At 42.9% G+C, this 21,958-nt stretch overlaps 1 protein-coding gene across 1 annotated transcript in view; it reads left to right on the forward strand.

Annotated features, from left to right (window-relative positions):
- Positions 1–21,958, forward strand: part of ACO2 (aconitase 2) — a 51,779-nt gene that overhangs the window by 882 nt on the left and 28,939 nt on the right. The window lies entirely within an intron of this gene.

Raw genomic sequence — 21,958 nt, forward strand, 5'->3', positions numbered from 1 at the left:
GATCCTGGAGCTGACATTTGTGTTTGTGAGAGTACCAGAACGGAGTATTTTGAGCTCATAATTAGTTGCTTTTCAGTTACTAGATGGGAGGGTAAAAGAGACTCAACAATTTGACCTTGACTGTCCTGGTATGAACCATCTAGAAAATTGACTATGACTGCCAGATGTTTTTTCACTCCTAACTTGACAATCCTAGGAAGGTGTTATACTCAGATTCAATGTCAGGCATGTATTTCATTAATAAAAATAAAGTGAGCAAGCATTTATAGATATTCTCTGACAGCCTTTTACATTTAACTTTGTGGTTCTACTTTGGATCAAGTAGCACAACTCTGATTACAGAACTGAAAAATAAGTTTTTGTACTGTACTCTCAAAAAGTATTGTGTTACCAGAAGTTTTTTTTTTTTTAAGTCACATTGTTTAAATTTAAACCATATGGTTTAAAGCGAAATCATCATTTATTTTATGATCTCTAAATTCTGCGCAAAAAAAGGGATTTGCTAATTATCTCTTTAGATCTTTTGATTTTCCAGGTTAACAAAGTGGAAATAGTGTTTCTTTCTGATCCTCCTGACCCATGATGTAGTGAAGTTAGGAGAGATTATTTGATAAGATAAATTATTACAGATTTATTGAACTTGGAAGAGAGGACTGATATCACAAAGGATCTTGGAATGCATGAGTGTTAGACCTGTGTAGGAAGAGGTCTGGACTATAGTTCATATTCTACCCAGTGCAAGTGACCTTGAACTTGAGAACTGAATCCCAGTTTCCTCATCTGTCAGTTGGGGATTATGTTCATTGACAAACATTTATTGAGTTTTTGGTGGTCGGCTTCCATTCATATTGTTATGATGATTGTTATAAAGTGATGAGAAAGTAGAATATATTTGTTTATGATCATCATGTTGTCCAATTTCCTCTTTTACAGATAGACAATCCAAGACCTTGAGAACCTGAGTCTCCTTATTTGTTCATTTAGCTAAGATGAATGAACAGCATTATACCACACTGTCTCCTAATAGGCAGGCTGTCTTAAGTAACGGCCAGCTACCACTATGCTCTGAAAACCTTGTAAATTTACCTCTTTTGTGTTTATAGCTACATTTGAGAAGTGATGGTACTACTTTAGTTGTTGTGTCTACAGAACCCGGTCTATGCATTCAATTTATTACTACCTTATTCACCACATATTTACTGAGTATCCACTGCTTCCTCTGGATACAGTGAAGCAAAAAAAGCAGACAATTTTTGTTCTCGTGAAACGTCAGTATATTCTAATGTATTCTACTGCAGAGGACCTTGGAGATCTTTCTCAGCTAAAGTATTTTGGGCAGAAGACCAAAGGTCTTGGTGGGACCTTGGCTGGACCAAAGGTGAAGGTAGATGATAGAATGATGGCAATTACTACTACCACTAAGAGTAGCTAACATTTACCTTAGTGTGCCGGTAGTCTCACATGATCCTGTGAGATATGGCAGATTTATTAGCCCTGTCTTATAGATGAAGAAACAGGATTAGAGCAGAAGCATAGTGTAATGGCTAAGAGCATGGATTCTGGCATCACACGATCTTATTTGAATGGTGACTAATACTCACTTGCTGTGACTTTGGGCAAGTTACTTCACCTCTCTATGCCTGTTTCTTCACCTGTAAGACACGGATAATAGTATATCTGACTTATCTAATAATCATAGTTGCAAAGTATTGAGAACCCTGCTGGCATCTAGTAAGTGCTATATAATTGTTTGTTAATTAAATTAAAGTAGACTTGTCTAGGGCCTTATCACTAGTTGTGAGTGGATGTGATTTGAATCTGCTCCTTTCTGACTCCCAAGGCTGAGGTCCCAGCACCTGCACTATAGTACTGCTTCCCTTTGGCATCAAGACTCAGCCTGTCAACCAGGGTACCATTAATGGTCCATAACCAGAAAACAGTGCTCTTTAAAGTGTTCTATTGTTTGATAGTACTTGCTACCAGGTAGGAAGATAGAAACAGAGTGAAGAAAATGGAGGTGAAATTTTTGAAAAGCCACATTTACTCTCTGGTTTTTTAAATTTTGTGTAAATGACCACGGATGGTAAATAAAAATGGTTGGGCACTTCCAGATACATTTTAGATTTTGGTTTTGCCTTGAGATACTGGGATGCTGAGTTCTCATCCTGTGACCTTGGGGAAGTCACGTAACCTCTTGCATGTAAATCTGAAACAGCAGTTAACTACAAAGAAGTCTGACAAATTTGCAGAAGTTATAAGTGCCTGTATAAAGTGCCATGTTTAAAAAAAAATCTTGCTTTGAATTGGGAAACAGGTCATCCCTATTCACTGTGGTACCTTCTCAGGTGTCCTATAGTCAGCTGTTGATTTGAACTGAATGAATGAATGAATGATTGAATGGATGAGTAAACAAACTTCCAATCTTAAATTTGGGCAGAGGAAGAGGGGAGCACACCATTGCCTTTTTTAAAAATTAATTAATTTATTTTCGGCTGCGGTGGGTCTTTGTTGCTGCGCGCAGGCTTTCTCTAGTTGCGGTGAACGGGGGCTGCTTTTCTTTGTGGTGCGCGGGCTTCTCATTGCGGTGGCTTCTCTTGTTGTGGAGCTCTAGGCACACGGGCTTAGTAATTGTGGTGCACGGGTTCTAGAGCGCAGGCTCAGTAGTTGTGGCGCACGGGCTTAGTTGGTCTGCGGCATGTGGGATCTTCCCGGATCAGGGATCGAACCCGTGTCCCTGCATTGGCAGGCGGATTCTTTTTTTTTTTTTTTTTTGCGGTACTTGAGCCTCTCACTGTTGTGGCCTCTCCTGTTGTGGAGCACAGGCTCCAGACACGCAGGCTTAGCGGCCATGGCTCATGGGCCCAGCCGCTCCGCGGCATGTGGGATCTTCCCGGACCAGGGCACGAACCCATGTCCCCTGCATCGGCAGGTGGACTCTCAACCACTGCAGCACCAGGGAAGCCCCCACCATTGCCTTTTGAACCAACTGTTCCTAAAATGTTTATTGAAAGCTTGCTATGTGCCTAGCACTGTTCTACACACTGAGAGTGTAATAATGAACAGGAGTAGTGGAGCTTGTAGTGTAGTTCTGGGGAGACAAAATAAACAAGTAGACAAGAAAATTGTAGTTATGAAGTGGGACAAGGAAGATAAAACAGAATAGTGTGGTAGAGAGAATAGGCGTGAGGATGTGGCATGGCTTTAACTGGAGTGGTTGGGGAAGGCCTCTCAGAAGAGGTGACATAAAATGATAAGAAGGTGGCCCTTCAGCATTATGGGAGGGGAGACTTGAAGTAGAAGGAGCAGTATGTGCAAAGCAACTGAGATGGGTCTGAGGGTAAGAAGTAAGGGCAGTGTGGCTGAGATGATGAGAGGAAGGTCTGAGCAAGAGGTAGGAGCCAGGGTCATGTCGGCTCTGGTAAGGAAATTGGGTTTTACTCCAAGTGTAATGAAAATCCACTGGAAGGTTTTAAACTGTGAAGTGACAGGATCTGATTTATGATTGAGAAGAATCATTCAGGCTGCTGCGTGGATGATGAACCACTGAGGGACGAAGGACCACAGAGGGACGAAAGAGGACGCAGGGAGACCAGTGGGGCCTGTTGGAATTATCCAAGGAGTGTTGAAGGTGTCTGGGACTAGGGTTCTGGTGGTGAAGATATTTTGGAGGCAGATGGGTTGGATGTGGAGTGTGAGGGACAGGGAACAGTTAAGGATGACTTTTAGGTTTGGGGCCTGAGTAACCGAAGGATGGGTGAACTCGAATTCAGTAGTCATGTGTTTGCATAGTACTTGCAAAACTTAGTCAGGAGCCGAAGCTCCTTTATAAATTCAACAAGTATCTGTATTTCACAGGTGAGGAAGCTGGATGGGGTCAAGTGTCTTGCCACAGGGTCCCTCACTTGAGTATGAGCTTCATGTCTGAAGTGAGCCCTGTTCATCTTGGGCATTATTCTGCTACCTGGTGTCTCCAAGAGGGTCATCTGGGAAGTATTTAGAAATGAGGATTGGGGCTTGAGCCGTCTGTCTTCATTGGCTCAGTGTTCTTTGACACACCTTATTTTCCCAGCAGGTGGTTTGGAAGGCAGTGGTAGGCTCTCGGCTTCTCAGCATAAAGGAGGGGAGGGACTGCAGGGAGGCTGCTTTGTGGGGCGGGGAGGACTTGGATGAAGTTTGTCAAAAGGTACAATCTTCTGCTTATAAGATAATTAAGTACTAGGGATGTAATGTACAACATGATACATATAATTAACACTGCTGTATGTTATATATGAAAATTTTTAAGAGAGTAAATCCTAAGGGTTCGCATCACAAGGAAAAAAATATTTTTCTATTTATTTGATTTTGTATCTATATGAGATGATGGATGTTCACTAAACTTATTGTGGTAATTATTTCATGATGTAAGTGAAATCATTATGCTGTACAATTTAAAACTTATACATCTATGTCAATTATATGTCAATAAAACCGGAAGAAAAAAATTTTTAATAAAAATAAACCAAAAAAAAAAGGCAGCACATAGAATATCAAGAACCTTAGGAGACTTCGTCTACCACATACTTACCATGTGGCTTTGAGCAAGGTCTCTACCCTCTGGCTCTCAGGTTACACATCTGCAAAATGGGACAATTCATAGCTACCCTCCAATTAAGAAGGGTCCTGAAGGCCTAATAATATTTGGAAAGTTCTTTTTTTAAAATATTTATTTTATTTTTTTTTTATTTTGGCTGCCCCGGGTCTTAGTTGTGGCACGTGGGATCTTTAGTTGCGGCATGCGGGCTTCTTAGTTGTGCATGCATTCTGGATCTAGTTCCCCCACCAGGGATCAAACTCGGGCCCCCTGCATTGGGAGTGTGGAGTCTTACCCACTGGACCACCAGGGAAGTCCCTGGAAAGTTCTTTGAACTCTAATACACTATAAAAATTTGTGAATAGTTTATAATGTTATTTTAGGAATAGGCCTTTTCTAATACTGAGACAAAGGACAGACTTTTTCCTTAGATTGTTCCAGAATGAACCTGTAGAAGCCTTTCTTTATTTAGGGGATCCTAAAAGGCATGGAGAATGATTTTCTTGGGTTCATTCTGCAAAGCTTGGGCCAAAGGAAAGGGCACCAGCTTTGCTGTGTGGCCCTGGGCAAAATAGTTACGTTCCAGAGCCTCAGTATCTTCACCTGTAAAATGGACACAGTATCTTCTGCCTCTGAGTATTAAATAGGACTGTGTATACTTGGGGGAAATCTGATGCAGGGTATGGGCACTTGGTGAAAGTTAGTCTGTGTCTTCAGTCCTGGAGATGGTCTACAGCCTCCCTTGCCACAGCATTATCCTCAAGACTGGTTCTTGGGATTTCCCTGGCAGTCCAGTGGTTAAGACTCGGCGCTTTCACTGCTGTGGGCCCAGGTTCGATCCCTGGTCAGGGAACTAAGATCCTGCAGGCCGTGAAGTGCAGCCAAAAAATAAATAAATAAAAAAGACTGGCTCTGGGAAAATTGCTTGCTCCTCCCGTGCTGTCCATGGATATCGGGTATGTAGTAGTTGTGCAGGAGATCTTTTGGGTACTGTCCTAGGAGAGTTGGGAGAAGAGGCACAAATGAATCCACTGGCTTCCTGTTTTCTGATTCTCTAAGTTGAAGGGCAGCATTGAGAAGATGTGCTTTAGAATTACATTTGCATTATCACCATGAAGCTCCTTGGGGAATTTAGGCCCAGTTAGGAGGATTTCTGCCTTCACCCTGCAGAGGGCGAGGCAGTTTCCGGGTGGGAGCTTCGATCCTGTGGCCAGTTGTGGGGGTCTGCAGAGAGGCCTCGGGGATTCCTGTAACTGCCACACTTCAGTGCTTCGTAGCTGGGCTCCTTCACCTTCGGCTGGACGTGTGTGCTGTTACTGTTTTGTTGTTGCTGCTCACTGAGAGCTGCAGAGCTGATTTAAGACAAGGGCCCGGCTATAATACACTGGGCTGAAGCAAGAAGGGGAGGGGGCGAGCTGGGTGGAGCTAAATTCAGGCCAGACCATCCAGGAACTTGCATGTGTGGTGGCATGTTTAGTCTGCCTCGCGGCACTGTTGGCATTAGAGATACTGATAATGAGCTCTCAGCCCCGCTGTGCCAGTCACTGAACTAGGTCTTGGACAAACACTGCTTCACTTGATCTTCACAAGAACCCTAAGATGTGGGTGTCATTAGCCTGTTTTCACCATGATGAAATAGACCCCCATTGGTTAAACGGCTTGCCCGAGGTCACAACCAGCATGCAGCGGAGCCAGATTTTGAATGCAGGTTTGTTTGACTGCAGAACTCAGGCTTTTTACCACTCAAGCTGTTCCCCCAGAGAACTCCCCTGGGCATAGAGAGTAGAAACTAGATCTCTGAAGAGTGGGCTGGATAGAGGGGACACAGTTCGGTTGGCTCCGTGCCCTGCTTGCATATGGATCTATTTGAGGCCACGATTGCCTCCTGCCCCAAATACCAGCAGAGCTTGAGAGGGAGAGGCCAGAGCTGTGGGTCAGCCTCACAGGCTGCCTATTGAGCTTACAGAGGATGCCCTTTGTAAGTATTCAAAGGGCTGCTTCCCTGGGGGTCCAGAGCAGGGTTTGGGATTTGTATGTACAGTGTGCCTAGCGTCTCTGCTCCAGACAGCAGCAAAGGAGAATTAGGCAGATGAGTGACTCTGTCAACTCATTACTTAAAGGAACCCCCTACTGCCTTGGAGCCCATTTAGAGGCTGTGTCTTGGAGAGACATGGCTCCCTGCCCCCTTTCCAAGCCTCTTAAAAGGACTGTTCATTGCTCTGTGAACAGGCACTAATGGCTCAGCACAGCCTCTGCCAGAGGCACTCACAACTTGAATTTGAAAGCAAGATGAAGAGAGTAGTGTTCAAATCATGGTTCTTCTTTCAGTGTCCTAGGCTCTGAGTATAGAGTGGTGATCAGATTAGATAAGTTTTCTGCCTTCATAGAGCTTACATTTTAGTGCAATTATTTACCTTATCTGTCTAAGTCTCCATTTTCTCATTAAAACATAAGACAGAATGACCTATAACAATCCCACTTGGCACAGTTGTTGGGAAGATGACATAAGATAACCTTTGTGATCTTGCTTGGCACAGTTTTGTTTGTTTCTTTTCATTTTATTTCTTACCAGACTCCCTGGTGGGTCCGCTTTGGTTGTATTCCTTCCTTCAGAGTTTGTTCTGTGTCAGTAAATGCAGGATCAGGAGAGCCTCCCTTACTCCGTGAGAGCCCTAGAGATTTGTATCCCATCCAGCAAGGGAGGGGGCACTATCTAACCAAGAAGCCAGATTCCACCAGAGGCGTTGAACAGTTGGGACTGAGCCACCATGGAGCACTGAGCCCACCTGGCTGCTGGGCCTGTGGAGGTTGGGAGCCACTGTAGCATAGTGAGAAGGGAATGGGCTCAGCAGGTTCCCAGCTGTGTGACCTTGGGCAGGCTACTTCCTGTCTCTGAGCCTCTCCATCTTCAGGGCCGTTAGGGAGGCTGAGCTCTGTCCAGCAAGGTTTATAAGAGTGGCTGGCATGGAGCAGTGTGTTAGCTACTGTGATTTACTCCAAAACAGATCTGAGGGCACCTGGCTGCTGGTCACCCTGATGGGAGACTCCCACCCAAGTAGAGGGAGTTTTATAGCGAGGAAGTACTATAGGAATGCTTAGAATGGAGAAGACACGATTATGGTTTTTGGTGATTTGAAAGGCTGAAGTGTGGAGGAGTGATTAAGCTCATTTGATCTGGTTCCAGAGGATGGGGCTAGGAAGCGTGCTGGGTACTTTCACGTAGGTGCTCTCCTTTAATCCTCACTACAGCCTGTGAAGGTGTTATTCCCACTCACAGATGAAAAAAGCTGTGTTTAGAGGGCTTAAGTAAAAACACACAAGGTTACACAGCTTGTTGCGGGTAGAGCTGGGATTTGAGCCCACGTTTCCATTGCTAGAATCTGTGCCTGATTTAATGGAGGTGTGTTTCAGTTCAGAAGCATTTGTTGTTGTTGTGAAGTATTAGAATTGTCTAGTAGTGGAACAGACTTTCTGGAAGAAAATGAGCTTCCTGGATTAATCATGTTGAATCAGGGGCTTGTAGAGGTTGCTGAAGAGAGGTTTTCAGCCTTGAGGCTGCCCTTGGCCCCCTACTTCCTGAGAAAATGGAGGCTGAGGGCTTAGTGGAAGTATCTGTTTTAGATAAGGGCCTGGTATTTACTCATGAGAATTTCATAAGCCCCAAGACTTGGGCTCCAAGCATGGGGGAAAATTTTCCCATTTCCTGGTTGTTGTGACATCTGTGTGGATGGCCTATGGATGATCTCTGGAATGTCTCTGGGCCCTGGGGCCAGGTTGAACCAAACATTGAGTATGTTTTACTTTTGGACTTAGGAAATAAAAACAAAACCCCAATAAGTTATTTTTTAAAAAATATGCCCAAGTCATGATCCTTCTTTAAATAATACTGATGTGGACTACTCATACTCCAACCACAGTAGTCAGATATTATAAGACTCAGTAATATCTATTTTTAAGGTAAAATTAATTTCTTACTTTTTTTTCATATTTGTAAAGGTACCCCTTGTAGGAAACTTGGAAAATATAGAAGTATAAAGAATACCATAAAATTTACCTATTATTATTTGTAATACCCAGGGATAACCCACCCCCACCCAGAGATAACTACCATTAACATTGTAGTATATTTCCATCTAGTATTTTTAAAATGTTATAATCCAAATTAAAAATACGTTTAATAATACATGTATCTATAATATATATTTCTTAAATTTTTTTTCTGATTCTCAAAGTTCAAATTAAATACATATAAAAAGTAAAAAATTGTCCATAATTTCACCCTCCAGGGATAGCTACTGTTAACAGTTTGGCATCTATTCCATTTTGATTTTATCTGATTTCTTTAATTCATTTGTATCCAAATCAATACTTAGAATTGCCAGGGTTCACTTGGCGCTTGGAAGGCTCAGTGTTTCGGCTTAGAGCCAGGCTGTCTTTGAGTGCTGGTGTATCTGTGAGACCTTGGGTGAGTTACTATGCTTCTCCTGCCCTCAATTTCCTCATCTGTTAAATGGAGCTCGTATACAGTAGGGCTGTTCATCCATGTAAAGTGCTTATAACTTGGCACTCAATAGAAAGTATTAAGTATCACTATTACTACTAGTAATTATTATTATTATCATTGTCTTTGCTTAGAAACCTCAGCCCTACCACCTGTTCAGTTTGGGTTCAGTAGGTATCCTGGTGCCAGGGACTATGGGGAGGTGTAGATTCAGCACAGACTGGTGTTTAGTGCCTCTCTTGGAGTCGCTGTTAAACACCACAGGGTACCTGGCATCAGGCCAGGGGGTCTGGTGGAGGGGTCTTGGGGTAAGTACTCCTGGATGGGCTCTGGGGAGTTGTAAAATTGTGTTGTTTTATGTGTTGTCTAAATTTTCTCCATGAAATCTGTCCTCCTTTTTTGAATGGGAGGAAAAACCCTAGTAAAGACTATTTAAAAAACAAAAAACAACCTGCTTAAAACAAACAAACAAAACAAAAAAAACCCAACAACCTGCTTTGTAGCATTTTACATAATAATTGCTATTATTTGGGAGCTCATTCACATAATTTCAGACCTCACTTAATACTGTGGGTATTTATTCCCTTTTTCCAAGTGAAGAAACTGGGTTCATATACAAAATAGATAACTAATAAGGACCTACTGTATAGCACAAGGAAGTCTATCTACTCAGTACTCTCTGATGGCCTATATGGGAAAAGAATCTAGAAAAGAGTGGAGGTATGTATATGTATAACTGAGTCACTTTGCTGTACCCCTGAAACTAACACAACATTGTAAATCAACTGTACTCCAATAAAAATTAAAAAAAGAGAAAGAAACTGGGTTCAAAGATGAAACCTGCGTGACACCACACAACTAATAAATGGTGGAGCTAGGCCTTTGAGCTATATCTAAGTTCTTTTCACTGTGTAAATAAACCACAGGTCATAATTCAGCCTCCTGAATCAAACCTGCTGGGATTCTAGCCTGACCTTCCACCATCTCCTGCTTTGTCTTTTACCTCGCACCATTTTGAGTGACTTGTAGCTCCTGCACACTTCACTTGATGATTCTGTATCTTTTTATGTACTATCTGTCCTCTGAGTACCTTGCAAACCCTTATTTATCCTCCACAGCTCTGGTCAGGGAAGTCTTGCCTGGGCATCCCAAGCAGAGCTAATTGTCCGCTCTCCTGTACTCCTGCCCCTTGTGTGTGTTTCCTTCCTCAAGCAGGTCACAGTGGGTTACATTTACTGCTGATTGTGGCCAAACTAAGGTATATAAGTGTAGGGACTGTCTTATTCTTCTTGGTATCTGTTTCCTATTGCTTGGCACAGAATAGGTGTTCAAGTGTTAAAATACAAATGTGCTTATAGGAAATAGGTTACATGATAAGCCACCATCAACCTACTCCATTGAATACTTTTACCCCTCTTGAATGCATTATCTACATGGCAGCCACAGTGACTTTTTTTTTTTAATGCAGATATAATCCTGCTTCAGTGACTTCCCATTGCTTTTATTTTTTAAAATTTTATTTATTTATTTTTGGCTGCATTGGGTCTTCGTTGCTGCACGTGGGCTTTCTCTAGTTGCGGTGAGCGGGGCTACTCTTCGTTGCGGTGCGCGGGCTTCTCATTGTGGTGGCTTCTCTTGTTACGGAGCACGGGCTCTAGGCGCGCGGGCTTCAGTAGTTGTGGCACGTGGGCTCAGTAGTGGCTCGTGGGCTCTAGAGCGCAGGCTCAGTAGTTGTGGTGCACAGGCTTAGTTGCTCCGTGGCATGTGGATCATCCCGGACTAGGGATTGAACCCATGTCCCTTGCACTGTCAGGCGGATTCTTAACCACTGTGCCACCAGGAAAGTTCTTCCCATTGCTTTTAGAATCAAGTTAAACATTTAACATGTCCTACTGTAAAGCTCATACAAAAGAATCAAAGCCCGACCAATTGATTGGTAAAGGTACAATGAACCACTTTCATATTCTGACGGTTCATTACTTATATACAGACTGAGAAGAGTAAGCTGAAGTTGCCAGCTCCTTGGGTCCTAGTTGCATACACCGAAAAGGGTGGCACCAAAACAAAAGGAGCTGATGACTGCACTGAAAGTTGTGACAGCCTTGATGCCACTAAGCGGGTTTATATCCTGCAGCTCTAGTTTGAAGAGTCCAGGGCAGAAAGCTCTATACCTCATCAGATCCTGGGAGGCGAGGAGAAACTGTCTCATGACTGCCTCCCAGGGAGATAAGGAGCAAGTGGGAGAGGGCCTCACAACTCCTTTAGAGGCCTTCTATCGTCTGGTGTTCCGAGGTATTCTGCCAAGACTCAGATAAACTATAGTTCAAGGTTGCTGCGGTGCTTTTCTCGTACACCTGCAAGGTCCGTCATGATACCTAGCTCTATTTTACCTCTTAGCCTTATTTTCTGCCGTTTCCACTGCCCTTTGCTCACTTTGCTCTAGCCAAGCTGGCTTTCTCTTTCTTCTTTCAACTACAGGTGCTTCCCTGCCACAGGGCCTTTGCACATGCTGTTCTCTCCGCCTGCCAGGTTCCCTGGATTCCTTTTCCTAAACTGCACTTTCTTTGCCTGGCTAACTCCTAGTCAGGTTTCAGTTCTCAGATTAAATATCACTTTCTTGGAAAAGCCCTTCCCCTAGTCTAGATTAGGTTCTCCAGCTTTATACTGTTATAGCGTTATAGCTGCTTAACCTTTCTTTCATAGCACTTCTCATATCGTTGCTTCCATAGTTTCTTTAGTGATTACTTGATATCTATCTTCTTCACCAGATTGTAAGTTCAGCAGTGGGAGGGACTGTGTCGTCTTGCTTATCTCACTAATTCAGGCACCACAGCACAAAGTCTGGGGCTGGATAAATATTTGTTTAATGAATCAGTACTACTTCAGTTTTTTTTAAAAAAGAGTAACTTTATTTATTTTTAATATTTATTTATTTGGTTGCATGGGGTCTTAGTTGCAGCAGGCTGGCTCCTTAGTTGTGGCTCCAGGGCTCCTTAGTTGTGGCTCACCAGCTCCTTAGTTGTGCCACACAGGCTCCTTAGTTGTGGCATGTGAACTCTTAGCTGCAGCATGCATGTGGGATCTACTTCCCTGACCAGGGATCGAATGCGGGCTGCCTACGTTGGGAGCGTGGGGTTTTATCCACTGTGCCACCAGGGAAGTCCCTGCTTCAGTTTTAATTAGGGTGGTAGTGTGGTGGAAAAAGTGTTGACTTGAGAATTAAGTGACTTGAGTTCTGCTCCAAATTGCTGTTAACTAGGTATGTGACCTGGGGCACTCTTCATCTGTCACGTGAAGAAAAGATATCTGGTGATCTGGGGACACTTTGGGTTTTGATAATCTGTGATTCTAGATGAACCATTTAATTAGCCAAGTTCTAGAGGGATGGGATTTAGGATGAGACTCCAACTGCCTACTTGACATCTCCACTTGGGTGTCGGACAGGAAAACTCCCGATCTCACCCCCAAGCCTGCTCTTCCTATTGCCTTCCCCATTTCAGTTTATAGCAACCCCATTCTTCCAGTTACTCAGGCCCAAAACCTCAGTGGTATTCTTGACTTTCCTCTCATGCCTCTTGGCCAGTTTGTTAGCAAATCCTATTGTTAGTACTTTCAGAGACTATGCAGACTCCAACCCCTTCTCACCACCTCCACCATTACCACTCTGGTCCAAATCACCACCATCTTTGCCTGGGATATTGTGTTGGCCTCCTATCTGGTTTCCCTGCTTCCTTCTATTCTATGTACAGCAGCCAGAATGGTCCTTATAAATAAGTAGGACCATGTAATTCTCATTCAGAATTCTCTGTTAGCTTCTCTTCTCACTCAGAGTAAAGTCCAGAATCTTTACTGTATTCTACAAGGTCCTATGCCCCTTTTCTTTTTTTTAAAGATTTGTTTATTATTTATTTGTTTTATTTATTTTTGGCTGTGTCAGATCTTAGTTGTGGCATGTGGGTCTTCGTTGAGGCATGCAGGATCTTTCGTTGTGGCGCGTGGGCTTCTCTCTAGTTGTGGCGTGCGGGTTTTCTCTTCTCTCGTGGCGTGTAGACTGGGCGGGTGGGCTTTGTAGTTTGCGGCACGCAGGCTCTGTAGTTGAGGTGCACGAGCTCAGTAGTTGTGGCGCATGGGCTTAGTTGCCCCATGGCATGTGGGATCTTAGTTCCCTGAGCAGGGATCGAACCTGTGTCCTCTGCATTGCAAGGTGAATTCTTTGCCACTGGACCACCAGGGAAGTCCCTAGGTCCTATGCAATCTCGGTCTTACCTCTTACTGTACTCCTCCTTGTTTATTCTGCTCTGGCTATACTGGCTTCCTTGCTGTTCCTTTTTTTCCCCCCTATATATTTTTTACTTTTAAATATTTACCATTTTAAGAATTTTAAGTATACAGTTCAGTAGCATCAAGTACATTCACATTGTTGCACAACTATCACCACCAGTCATCTCCAGAACTTTTTCATCTTCCCAAACTGAGACTGTAGCCATTAGACACTAACTCCCCATTTCCCCCTTCCCCCAACCCCTGGCACCCACTCTTCTGCTTTCTGTCTCTATGAACTTAATTACTCCAGGTACCTCATATAACTAATCACACAGTATTTGTCCTTTTGTGACTGGCTTATTTCACTTAGCATAATGTCTTCAAGGTTCATCTGTGTTGTAGCATGTGTCAGATTCTTTTTTAGGCTTTTACAAATCCTTTGTTAAGTCTAACTAACATTCCATTGTATGTACCACATTCTGTTTCTCCATCATCCATCAATGGACACTTGGGTGGGTTGCTTCCACTTTTTGGCTATTTCGAATAATGCTGCTATCAACGTGGGTATACAGATGTCTCTCCTTGTTCTTTGAACACAACGGGCACTACCTCACTTTGGAGGATCCTTCAACTTTCTGTCTAGAATACTCTTCCTTCAGATTACCTGTAGGTTGACCTTTTGTCAGGTTGTTGTTCAATGTCACCTTCTCACTGGAGCCCTTCCCAACTCTCCTACTTTAAATTGCACCTCCCCCTACTTCCCTGGCTCCTTCTCGCAGGGCTCCTGCTTCATTCTCTCATGACACTTACCGATGTCTGACTGAGGTTTTACTTGTTTCTCTGTGTCTACTTGTCTGTCCCCTCCCCGCCCTTATCCTCCCGGAATGTCAGTCCCAAGAGGGCAGGGAGTATTGGACCATTTTGTTCATTGCTGTATCCTCAGTGCCTCAGACAGTGTCTGGCACCCGTAGTCACTCAGTAACTAGTTGATAGATGGACAGACGAATGAGTAAACAAATGGGTAAGGTTTGGTGGTAGGAGGGAGGGGAGACAGAGAGAATGACAGTGAAGATAGGTGTTTTCACCAGTCAGCCCTGCTTATCATTTCTCATACTTCTGGCTGCTACTGAGATTATAAAGTTAATGTAAAAACCTAGCTTTTTCTTCATCCTTGTATCTTACTTCTCCAGTGACTGCTACTATCCCCCAAAGACAGTCTTGTTCTGGGAAAGTTGCGTGATAGAGGTCACCAAAGTGTACAGACAGAATTGAGAGGATCAATGTGAGGTTGCACGTTTTAAATTTTTTGCAGTAAGGACACCAAAACAACAACAACCAAAACCAAAACAAAAAAACCACTATATCATTCTCTGTTATCACCATTATTTCTTAAAAGGGCCTTTTTAACATCAAAGGTATAGGAAGGAAAGACTCAGAACAAAGAACATGTTTTAAATGTAATAAATTTGAGTTTTTAAAAAAACTTGCTACATTGTCTTTATTTTCTCCATTTTCCTGGTGGATAGTTGTGTGCAGGCAGGCATCAAGTGGGCGGGCTGAGGTTTGGGGTCCTCTGGTACAGTAGGTGGAATGCTGCAGAGAGCCTGGTGATGCTCTGCAAACGCCTTCGGTGACTGTCATTCGTTGTCGCTGTTTGCCTTTGATGTTTGTAAGTAATTTTTTTTTTTTTTTTTGCGGTACGCAGGCCTCTCACTGTTGTGGCCTCTCCCGTTGCGGAGCACAGGCTCCGGACGCGCAGGCTCAGCGGCCATGGCTTACGGGCCCAGCCGCTCCGCGGCACGTGGGATCCTCCTGGACCGGGGCACGAACCCCTGTCCCCTGCATTGGCACGCGGACTCTCAACCACTGCGCCACCAGGGAAGCCCATGTAATTTTTTAAAAAATTGAGTTATAATTGACATACAACATTGTATTAGTTTCAGGTACACAGCATGATGATTATATATTTGTACGTATTGCAAAGTGATCACCACAATAAGACTAGTTAACGTCCATCACCATACATTTTATGTAACTAATATTTTTAATTGGAAGTTCTCTAAGATAGTGTTTCCGGACTGCCTATGTCGACCTGTTATTGGATCATGAAATTAATGGGGTACAAGTGGCCTTCAAAAAAAGATAATACAGAATGCTAAATGAAAAAAGCCAGACACAGAAGGCCACCTATTGTATGATTTCATTTACATGAAATATCTAGAACAGACAAATCCATAGAAACAGAAAGCAGGTCAGTGATTGCCAGCAGCTGGGACAGGGAGGGTGAAAAGAAAAAGGAGCAGCTGCTCAGTGTGTCCGGGGCTTGCTTCGGGTGATGGAGAGGTTCTGGAACTAGATAGTGGTGATAGTTGCACAGCATTGTAAATGTACTGAATTGTACATTTAATAGTTACAATGGTAGATTTTACCACAATGAAAATAATAATAGAGAATAAAAAGTATCAGTGTACATTGCACACATCAGGTATTGTTTAGTGAAACTTCGTGTGAATTACACACACTCTCAGTACCTGCTGCTGGGCCACAACATAAAATGTGTTTTGTGCCTGTGTGTTTTCAGTCAGAATTTGGAAGTCCCCTCTCAAAGGCTCCTTTTAGCTCCGAACATCCTGTGGCCAGTATATGGATGTTGCTAGGATACAGTGGACTTTGAATGACTTCCTCCTTCCCTGATGACTCTCCACAAATGCCATGTGATTTTGAGCAGATCACTCAGTCTCTCTGGTTTTTGAATCTGTAGCCAATGTTTTTGATTTGAACCCAAACAAGATCTTGTTTGAGCCCTGAGGAGGCCTTAGCCTCTTTTTCACTCGACCACTCGTATTTCCCCTGTACCTAACGCATACAATAGCCACTCTAACACACTACCACACCTTCTGTTTGTCTTATCACACCGTACTGTGGTCTTGAGGGCAGGGAGAGCATGGTGGTGTTCTGGAGTCTAGTGTGGTACAGCTAAGCTTTCCCCAGGTGTGCTGTAGCGAATAACATACAGGTGTGCAGAGATAATGACCCCCCCCCCCCCATCCCCCAGCAACTAAGGCTGCCAATTGTCTTCCAGCAGCAACCTGGTCTGTTTACCAAAAAGAATTACTTTGTTCGTGGGCCTTAACTTGAAAAAGTTTGGGAGCCATGTGGAAACAATTTCTGGCATTACTTGTTAAATGACAGGGATTATTCTCCATATTTTATAAGTATTTTAAAATAGAGTAAACAGTTTGACCATGCAGGGAGCTAATAATAAATGGGTAGTGTTCTGAATCTGGTGTGCTTTCTGTGACACCACTCTGGGTTGCATTTGATGTGTGCACATATGCATACCTTTACATCCACATCTGTGTGTAAATGAAGGCGAAGGCTGTGGCTACTCCAGAAAGACCTGAGCTCTGGGGGTTTTCTTCCTTGGTACAGATTAATCTGTTCTGCCGTTGCTATGCTTTCCCCTAGGCCTTTGGGAGTAAGTGGGTTTATCTGGTGCCTGCTTACTGGGGAGGAATATTTATAGAATCTCTGAGCTGGAAGGAACTTTGGAGAACGTCTAGTCCGGTGGTTCCCAGATATGGCTGTATCAGCGTAACCTGTAATCTTTATTGATGGTTAAGCCTCCACCTCAGGTGATTCTGATTGAGAGGTCTGGGAGCCCTTAGGGCCTAGAAGCTGTTTCAGTGAAACCTCCCAGATGATTTTGATGCAGCCAGAATGATCTGCTTCTCCCATTTTATAGAAATGGAGGGACTTCCCTGGTGATCCAGTGGCTAAGACTCCTTGCTGCCAGTGCAGAGGGCCCAGGTTCGATCCTGGTCAGGGAACTAGATCCCGCATGCTGCAACTAAGAGTTCGCATGCCGCAACTAAAGATCCCACATGCTGCAACTAAAGATTCTGCATGCGGCAACGAAGATCCCACGAGCTGCAACTGAGACCTGGCACAGCCAAATAAATAAATATTTTTTTTAAAAAAGAAAGAAGTGAAAAAGAAGGCACAGAAAGGCTAGATTATTTGTACAGGGGTGCATTGTGACCGAACTCGGAGGCCAGATCTCTGGACTCCCAACCCCTGAATGTTCCTTCTTGGCCCCCACCACCTCCTGTCACAGGGGGAATCTCACTGTCCACCATACTGCACACAGAGAAATGACCCATGGGGCGGGCACTCTGAGCTTGATACCTTCACCCGAATGTTGGATTTCAAAATTGGAGTTCAAGAAGAAACCTATAGTGATATTAGGGAACTTTGGTTCTCTCTACATCAGCTAAAAACAGCTTGCTGTCAGTCTCTTTCCATCCACACAGTATTACCTTAATACAAATTTGGGGAATTATAGGAGAAAATAATTTTCTGTCTTAAACCATTTTTTATAATGTTCATTTCTTTTACATACTTGGAGTTATTTCTTGAAGATAGAGTCTCAGATATGGAATTACTGAATCAAAGGTATGGATGTTCCTGTGGATGTCTTACTGACAAGCTGCTTTATGAAAAGATTGAATTATTTTGCTTTTAGTCCACAGCAAGCAGTCTGCAAGGATATTTATCTTTGGTTCTGAGCATTTTTTAATTAAAAACTAATGTTGGTTACATTCTTTCTAATTATAAGAAGTATTATAATGATTCATTTGTAGAAAATTTGGAAAATTTAGAAAAAAATCAAGAAGGAAATTTAAGCCATTATGTCTAGCGCATGGATTTAACCATACTTGATGCCTTACTTAAAAGATTTTTTGTCATGAATTTTTACACATAAGTAAAAGTAGAAAATAGTACAAAGAACACCCATATACCTACCATCTAGAGTCAACAGTTATCAACATTTTGCCTTATTTGCTTCATCTATATATATATTTTTAAATTTTTATTGGAGTATAGTTGATTTACAATATTGTGTTAGTTTCTACTGTAGAGCAAAGTGAATCAGCTTATACGTTTATATATATCTCTTTTTTGGATTTCCTTCCCATTTAGGTCCCCACAGAGCATTGAGTACAGTTCCCTGTGCTATACAATAGGTTCTCATTAGTTATCTATTTTATACATAGTATCGATAGTGTATATGTGTCAGTCTCACAATTCATCCCACCCCCCCATCTATATATTTTTTATTATTTTTTTTTCTGGACCATTTCAGAAGAAATTAAAGGCGTTGTGACACCTCATTCCTAAAAGCTTCAACATTTATCTCTTAAAACTAAGTCAATTAGCTATATAACTACAGTATCATTTTCTTAACTTCCCCACTTCTCCCAAAAATGTCTTTGGTAGCTATCTCTTTTCAAATCAAGACCTGATAAAAAAATTTGCATGCTGCATTGATATTTTCTTTTTTTTCTTTTTCTTTTTTTTTTTTTTGCAGTATGCGGGCCTCTTACTGTTGTGGCCTCTCCCGTTGCGGAGCACAGGCTCCGGACGCGCAGGCTCACCGGCCATGGCTCACGAGCCCAGCCGCTCCGCGGCATGTGGGATCTTCCCGCACCGGAGCACGAACCCATGTCCCCCGCATCAGCAGGCGGACTCTCGACCACTGCGCCACCAGGGAAGCCCTGATTTTACTTTTTTAGTCTCTTAATCTAGAACAGCACCTCCCCACTCCCACCCCGTCACACACACACCGTTTTTCCCCATGACATTGACTTGAAAGGGACTAGCCCAGATTCTCGTAGACCTTTCGCATTCTGGATGTAATTGATTATTCTTTTATTCCTTACATTTCCCTTAAACTGGAAGTAAGGTCCCAAAGCTTTCTTAGATTCAGGTTAAACGTTTTTTGACAAGAATTCTTCATAGGTGACGCTGTCCCATCGGGAGGCACGAATGTAAGGTAGTCTTGCTGTTGGTGATGCTGTTTGATGTCTGGGTTGAGCTGGTGGTAACCAGATTCCTCTAGTGTGAAGGTACATTTTTTTCCTTTTACTTAGTCGTGATAAATTCCTGTAAGTTAACTTGCTGAAACAAAGGGTTTGCACATTTTTAAAAACCAGAACGCTTGATTATTGTCTAAGTGCTCCTGACTGATCCTGCTGTGTATGCTACACTACAGTCAGCATGCTTTTCTGCACCAATTTGTCTTGTTCATTCTTTTTTTTCCCCCTGATTACAAAAGAAACTCACATATATCATGCAGCATTTAAAAGTTACAGAAATACTTAGCCTAGAACATAAAAGTGCCCATAATTCTAATCTCTAGAGATAATTGCTGTGAACAGTTTAGGCATATCATGTCAATTTTTTTCTAAACATATTTACATTTGTTAATTACTGTTATTATACAGAAATGGGCCCATACCATGGCACTATTTTGCTATTTCTTATTTTCATTGAATGTGTCATGAAATTTTTTTCCTGCCAGTAAAGGTAGATCTACTTCTTTTTAAATTTTTTTTTATTTTTTAAATATTCTTTTTAAAAAAATATTTATTTATGTATTTATTTGGTTGCACCGGGTCTTAGTTGTGGCAGGTGGGCTCCTTTGTTGCGGCATGCGAACTCTTAGTTGCAGCATGATGTGCGATCTAGTTCCCTGACCAGGGATCGAACCAGGGCCCTCTGCATTGGGAGCTCAGAGTCTTATCCACTGCGCCACAAGGGAAGTCCCCTCTACTTCTTTTTTTAAATCATGGTAAAATACATAATAAAGTTTGACATTTTAACCATTTTTGACTGTTCACTTCAGTGACGTTAACTACATTCACAATGTTGTTAGACCACCACCATCATCTTACTCTTGAATATTTAAAAAGGTGTAGAATGGCATTCCTTCGTGGATGAACCAGAATTTATTCAATCAGTGCCCTATTTTTGGACAATTGTGTTGTTCTTTTAAAAACAGTGATGGGGACTTCCCTGGTGGCACAGTAGTTAAGAATCCACCTGCCAGTGCAGGGGACACGGGTTCGAACCCTGGTCTGGGAAGCTCCCACATGCCACGGAAATAAGCCTGTGCGCCGCAACTGCTGAGCCTGCTCTCTAGAGCCCGTGAGCCACAACTACTGAAGCCTGCGCGCCTAGAGCCTGTGCTCTGAAACAAGAGAAGCCACCGCAATGAAAAGCCCGCACACCGCAACAAAGAGCAGCCCCGCTTGCCGCAACTAGAGAAAGCCCGCACGTGGCAACGAAGACCATCAATCCAAATGTGAAGCTAGATAAAGAACAGTTGTCTCAATAAATAAGTAAAAACAGTGATGTAGAGAGCGTCTTTGCTAGTCTCTACACCCATTGAAGTGAGTATTTTTATAAGATAGCTTCCTGGAAGAGGGAAAGCTAGTCAAAAGGTACAAACGTTTTACATTTTAATAGGTATTGCCTAATTGTTTTTCAAAAACGTTCAACCTGTTTACAGTCTAACCACAAGCATCTGAGCCTGGCAAATTATTGATTTGTCCTGTTAACTATTTGTTCTCACAAGGTTAACCAAACTTGCTCTGTATTTAACCTTGCTCAATAAGGAAGAACTGGTTGGTAAAGTAAAAGCAACATTCATTGGTTTAATTAACTGATATTTATGTAGCACCTGTGTATCAGACCTGGTGTTCAGGCATGGGGAATTTTATTATGAATGAACAGACATAATCCCTCCCTTAGTGGATCTTACAGACTAGTGGAGACAGATATCATCTCACGAATGAACGTCAGAAAGTAGTAAATGGGCATAGATGATAGGAGGCTCTGCTTGGGCTGAGAGTTCAAGAAGGTTCCCTAAGAAAGTGAAGTTAATTTGGAACTTGAAGGATCAATGGGAATTACCTACACAAAGGGTAGATTGAGAAGGAGGTGGGCAGAGAACATTCTAAGCAGAAGAAACGGCATGTGCAAAGGCCCAGTGGCAGATCCCTTTAGACTTTGTACTGGCTACGGAAGTTCAGCATGTTTGGTGCCCTGGAGGAAAGCAAGTTTCTGAATTATTCAGAGACCAAATAGATGAGGTCTCTCTGCCAGGATCCCGTAAGCAGAAGGGGTTTCAGAGAGATGGGAGGTTTTCCAAGGCAAATTCTAACAAATTGCAAGTAGTCTGAAGGAGAGACAGAAGAGATGCTGCTACAGAGCTCAGCTTAGATTTTTAGAATGTCTTAGCCAAAGTTGGAAGGAGGGCAAGTAACTAAGGAGAAACACTGTGGCAGCTGGAATACATCAGAAAGGGGTCAAGAATGTCAAAGGCCCAGATGAGCTAAGGCTTCTGAAAAATGCTGATCAGCCAAAAGTTATGTTTTCAGTAAGCAAAAGAAGAGGATACCCCTTCTGCCAGAATCCAGAAAAGGAGCACAACTTCATCACATCTAATTGTGTGTCTGTCTCCTCCATGAAAATAATACAATATAACATACATTGAGGGCTTTCCTGGAGGTGCAGTGGTTAAGAATCCGCCTGCCGATGCGGGGGACATGGGTTCGATCCCTGGCCCGGGAAGATCCCACATGCCACGGAGCAGCTAAGCCTGTGCGCCAGAACTACTGAAGCCCATGCACCTAGAGCCGTGCTCCGCGACAAGAGAAGCCACGACAATGGGAAGCCTGCGCACCACAATGAAGAGTAGCCCCCGCTCGCCGCAACTAGAGAAAGCCTGCGCACAGCAGCAGAGACCCAACACAGCCAAAAATAAAAACAAATAA

Source organism: Delphinus delphis, chromosome 11 (genome assembly GCF_949987515.2).
Source record: "Delphinus delphis chromosome 11, mDelDel1.2, whole genome shotgun sequence".
In the NCBI taxonomy this organism is placed as follows: Eukaryota; Metazoa; Chordata; class Mammalia; order Artiodactyla; family Delphinidae; genus Delphinus; species Delphinus delphis.